At 34.9% G+C, this 6,000-nt stretch overlaps 1 long non-coding RNA gene across 1 annotated transcript in view; it reads right to left on the minus strand.

Moving 5' to 3' along the window:
• The window catches only part of LOC110210696 (uncharacterized), a 127,953-nt gene extending 123,495 nt beyond the window's left edge, over positions 1-4,458 (minus strand). Inside the window, exon 1 of the long non-coding RNA XR_002325150.2 lies at positions 4,335-4,458. This is a non-coding gene — a long non-coding RNA (uncharacterized LOC110210696). The remainder of the gene's footprint in view (positions 1-4,334) is intronic.
• Between the last annotated feature and the right edge of the window lie 1,542 nt (positions 4,459-6,000).

Below are 6,000 nucleotides of genomic sequence, written 5' to 3' on the forward strand. Positions count from 1 at the left end.
TTACTTTCCATACAGAAATCTTCAAGAATGTAAGATCTTTTGACTATGGTAGTAGTGTATGTTATCACTTTGAACACAGAAACTCTGTAGTATACATACATTTTTTCCTAACAATAGAGATCTATACCTAATTGATGAGAATTTAGTCCATATGTAATACATGTATGCATGTATATCTATCTCTATTTCCATAATATATTTCCATTATGTTTAACATGTATCTATATTATATGTACATTTTATATAAAAGCTATCTAGCTATATAATAGAGAGCTAGATAGACAGATAGATAGTTAATACACATATTTTGTGTATATATCATGGACATACAATGAGCAATAAATAAGGCTAACAATAACAATAGGATATTAAAGTTTATAAAGTACTTTCCACACAGTGACCCTTGGGATAAGGAAGGCTATGCATTATTTTCCTTATTTGACAAATGAAGAAACTGAGCATCCAAGAAATTAACTTTTTTCTCTTAATCAGACAGCAAGTTAAAGTTGAAACCAGGATTCTAACTCAGGTTCCCGCTAATTCCAAACCCCCAAACAACCATCACCATACACACATATAGTCATACAATAAAATAAATATGTAATATTGTTAAATATACATATATATAGTTAATATTTTACTCAGTGCTTTTTAACATTTCCCACAATTCAAAAGATGTCTTTTTATTACCATTGTTTTTATCTTTTTTACTTCTATTGTCATTCTTTTTATTAAAAGCAAAATAATAGATCACACTCAGATACTATATCAATCAGATTTTCATTTTTATAAGAAGTTTAGTCAGTATCTATACTACTTTATACAAATATGGGATCCATTGAACCATGATTTTTTTTATTCCATTTTACAAATGGTTATTAAGCATGAACTATATGTTTAATAATGGTATTGTAGGTAAGAGAAATACAAAAGTAATAGTCTCCCATTTCAATGAACTTACATTTTACTTAAAGGTGAGTTCAGGGATATAATGAATGCCTTGGCAAATAAATGTGATAGATTTTGAGCAGGGGAAGAGGTCTAATAAGTGTGTGTTTGGGGGTGGATGTTGCTATAAGGGAAGTGTTTAAATTTCAAATTGGCACCTGAATTTAAATTTGAGGAAAAGATTGTAGGAGGTGTAGGTGAGGAAGAGGTGAATTCCCAGTATTGAGTGGAGAGACAAAAACGGACAGAGAGAATAACTTAGAATGATGGTGAGATTGCAAACCTGAGTCATTTGAAAAATTGTGGTGCTTTAACCAAACATATGGAAGTTTAGAAGAGTGAATTTAGGAAGGGAAAATAATTAGTTCTCTTGTGGCTGTATTGGGTTTGACACGCAATATTGAAACTTAGAGTCAAATCTATACAACTGCTATCGTAGGGAGATTTTCCTTCCCCCACCTATGCACGTCAGATGAGATGTCATGTATTAAATGATCTCCTCTCAGCTTATTTCTGAGTTTTTGTGATCTTATAATAAATATAAAGTCATTTAAGTGGGCCTTTAAAATTTGGTTTCTTTTGTTTCTCTCTTTTTAGTTCCTTAACATGGATTTTATCATCCTCCCCTATGCCCTGTGTTTTACTCATTAAATTTACTAGGTATCAATACCAAAATAATAATAGCAGTAATAGCATCTATGTGGTGTTTTAGGTTTACAAATTACACATTTTAACTTATTTAATCTGACATTCTTGACAATCTCTTTATGTAATTCCTCTATTTCCTCCTGTGTCTTAGCACATAAGCTACAAATATCTACATTATGGTATTTTTGTTACATTTTTCACGAGCATTAAAAATCAATGTCAATCCAGCAGGTATCGTTAATGAATTACTGCTTTTGAGAACCTGAGTGTATTCCTCAATCTCTTTGGTTCTCAGATTTCTTTAACTATAGTAGTTAAAACACACATCTCTATAACATTTAAATATTTGTAAAATGCTTTCTTGATAACTTGGTGAACTAAATAGAAAGCATAATTATTATAGTCCTAATTTTATAAGTGAGGAAACTGAGGTTCTTAGTGCTATAGTGACTTCCTCAGGGGCATACAATTGGTAAATTTCAGAGATGGCACTAAAACCTCATTCTCCCTAGTCCAAATCCAGTATTCTTACCACTGTGACCAACTGCCACTGTAAAATGATATACTTCTGTGATTCTATGATCCTGTGATTTCTAGTTTCTTGTATTTGTAGTGTATGTTAACTCAAGAGGCTTTATTCTTACTGAGATCTATGAAGTATAGACTTGTTTGAAAAGTTTCTGGAAAATGAGATTGAGTAGAGGAAAAGATGGATTTAGATGGTGTGTGACTTTGCTATTTTGCTTCTTGGTTTTCTTGTTTAAATTTCAGGGTACATTTAGAAAATTATACATCTCTACTTCCCAATTCTGCCCTATTTTCCAACCTTTCCAATGTCTGCATTTTCCTATTAATTGATCAAATTAAAAAAATATATGCCTACTATGAGTCAGGGGCAGATAGGTAGCTCAGCGGGCCTGGATTCAGGAAGATTCACCTTTGTCATTTCAAATCTGGCCTCAGACACTTACTAGCATTATTGCCCTGGGCAATTGACTTAACCTCGTCTGCTGCCATATCATCATCAGTAAAATTAGCTGGGCAAGGAAATGGCAAACCACTCCAGTGTCTCCGCCAAGAAAACCCCACATACCATCATGAAGATTTGGACATGACCAAAAAATAACTGAACAACAACAAGAACACCACTAAATGTCAGACACTATGCTAGGCCCTTGGGATATAGAGACATTAATGAAACAGTCCTTGCCTCTCAAGAAGCATATTTTTTTAGAAGGAAACAGCATGTACACATGCAAGTTTATGTGAAATAAGCACAGACTTAAAAGGAAGAGGAAGTGGTACCTTGGGAGAATCAAGAAATGCCACATGTATGAGGTAGTGTTTGAGTTGAACTTTGAAGGAAACTAGGGATTTTAAGAGATGGAGGTAAGGAGGGAACAAAGTCTATGTATGAGGGGCAGCCTATGAAAAGGCATGGAGAGAAGAAATATGAGTCATTTGTGAGCAAAAAAATATAGTCTGTCTGAATTAAAGAGTACCTGGATATGACTAATGTACAATAAAGCTGAACAAGTAAGGTGGAACTACATTGTGAAGGAATGCAAAACAAAGGAATTCATTTTCTTCTAGAAGTAATAATTACTAAATATCCTTGACCTCAAGAGTAACATGGTTAGAATTTAGGAGTAACACTTCGGCAGCTGGGCAGAGACTGTATTGATCAGGGAGCAGAGTAGAAGGAAAGGGATCATTTAGGAAGCTATTGCGGTAATCTCAAGGAAGTTGATGAGGGCTTCAAGTAGAATGATGACCTTGTGAGTAAAGAAAAAGGCTGGGTATAAGAAATGATGTGGAAGGGGCAGGTAGGTGGCGCAGTGGATAGAGCACCAGCCTTGGATTCAGGAGGACCTAAGTTCAAATCCAGCTTCAGATATATAACACTTACTAGATTTTGACCCTGGGCAAGTCACTTAACCCCATTGCCTATCCTAAAAAAAAAAAAATGGAAGTAGAAGTGATGAGAATTGACAATTGTTTGAATAGGAAGGATGAGTTTGAGTGAGATACCCAGCTTCCCTCTGACATTCTGATGTTAGTGGGCCAGAATTATTGTGATGCCCTTAAAGGGATGGAGAAATTTCGGAGAGCAAACTCTGAGAGAAAGGTAATGAGTCCTGTTGGATATGTTGAGTTTGTTCAGTGTGAGGTGCTTAAGCAACATCCTATTCAAAATGTCCAATGGGAAGTTTGTGACACACTGAAACTCAGGAGAGATTGATGAATACAGGGGTTTGGGAAGCATTGATATGCTTTGTGTGTGATTAAGTGCTATTGTGTCTGATTGAGATGCTCATTGAACCAATGGGAGATGAAAAGGTTACTAAGAAAGAAAGGGTGAAGACAGAAGAAAAGAGGACCTATAATAAAACTTTGGGAATACCAGCAAAAGAGGTTGAGGGGAAAAAATGGTCTGACTAAGAGTAGGAGAATGAAAACTGAATTGATATTGTTTTTAATTTTGAGAAGAGAATTATTCAGTTGATTTTCAACTATTCCATTTGGGAACAAGGCTAGAGGAAGAGGACACATCTCTCATCATCATCATATTCTTTTTCTTTTTCCTCTTTATCTTTCATCATCATATCATAGTTATAAGACCTTTAGACAATTTCATAAAAATAACAACTTGAGGTAGACACTACTAGTGTTATTACTCCCATTTCATAAGTGAAGACGTTAAAACTCAGAATAAATGACAGCTCAGAATCACCTACCTGTGAGAATCAGAGCCAACATTTAAGAGTAGGTTTCCTTGTATCAAAATAAACATTTCTTCTTTTCTTTAAACCAGGGATGAGTAACCTGTGGCTCAAGGCCACATGTGGCCCTCTAGGTCCTCAAGTGCGGCCCTTTGACTGAATCCAAACATCACAGAACAAACCCACTTAATAAAAGGATTTGTTCTATAGAACTTGGAATGAGTCAAAAAGACCTAGAAGGCCACAGGTTCCCCACCTCTGCCCTGAATGAGATTGACTCTCATATATCTTTCGTAGAACAAAAGAAGGAAATCAAAGGAAAAGATAAAATAAAAAGAGGTAGGAAAGGGACAAGATCAATATTCAGCACTAAAGGATTCACTATGCCCCTAATTTCTAGAATGGAACTGGATCCTTTGTGAATTAGGAGATATCTCTGTATGTGTTTATAAAAGTGTGTATATGTTTATATATATATGTGTGTGTATATGTATATATGTATACACATACATATATACATATACACACACATACACACATGTATATATATACACATGCATATGTATGCATATAAATATATACTTACATAGATGTGCCTATGTATATATGTGTATATATATACATATAATATATGCACATATACACACCTCTGTACATACACATGTATGTATAGGAGTGTGTTATGTGTGAGTGTGGCTTAAATAAATATTTATTTACAGAAACATCTCTCTTTCATATAAACGAAAAGTAATATACATTTGTCTTTGTACATACAAACTACATAATTGCACATGTGTCTTATAGATGGGGCTTATCCATTCCTGATTTAGCTTGTTAACTCTATAGGTAACACTTCTTAAATATAGGTATTCATTACTTTATTCATTCAACAGCTAAATTCCTGCAGAGTTGGCTATAAAGCAAGTTTTAGTAAAGGGAACTATATTTCCCCATAGACTTCCATTATCTTCTGCGAAATAAATATGTTACCTTGAAAGGATTCCTCAACAGACAGAGATGAGAATGTGCTTAAGGCTTTTTTGCAACTTGGCTTGGTGTCTGTTAAGTGCAAGGATGAAAAAAAAAGAACAGGGTGTGAACATCAAGTGGTAACCAGATGCCCTGTCAAAACAGAGTAGGTGTTGTTGCAATAACAGGAAGATGAATTCAAAATACAAATCAATTACCATTATTATATACTGGGGAATGTTAGTGACAGCTGGACTTCAAGACAAGGGATATATGGGTCAATGGCTAACGGTGCAAAAGGCCAGGATTTAGGGTCTTAGTCTTAAATTATAGTAGGCTGTGAAGGACAGGCCACAGAACAGAAAGCATGAGATGAGTTGTCTTTTGAGAATTTACAGTAAAACTCACAGAATAAAATACTCAGAATCACCCACCTGTGAGTGTCAGAGCCAAGATTCAAGGTTAGGTTTCCTTATATGAAGACAAATACTTTCCCATCCCCTCAAAGCATAATATCTCCCATAAGACCCTCCTAGGACAAAAGAAGGAAACAGAAGGAAAAGATATTTGCTAACAATTGATACCCTAACACAGGATGAAGTAAAAATGGGGAGCAAAAGGACAAGATCAGTGTTCTACCTTGCTCTATGACCTATGAGTATGTCCATTTACCACTCTAACTCTGGTCCTTTTAAGGGCACTGTGAATCCCT

Source organism: Phascolarctos cinereus, unplaced genomic scaffold (assembly GCF_003287225.1).
Source record: "Phascolarctos cinereus isolate Bilbo 61053 unplaced genomic scaffold, phaCin_HiC Scaffold_9;HRSCAF=440, whole genome shotgun sequence".
Lineage (NCBI taxonomy): Eukaryota > Metazoa > Chordata > Mammalia > Diprotodontia > Phascolarctidae > Phascolarctos > Phascolarctos cinereus.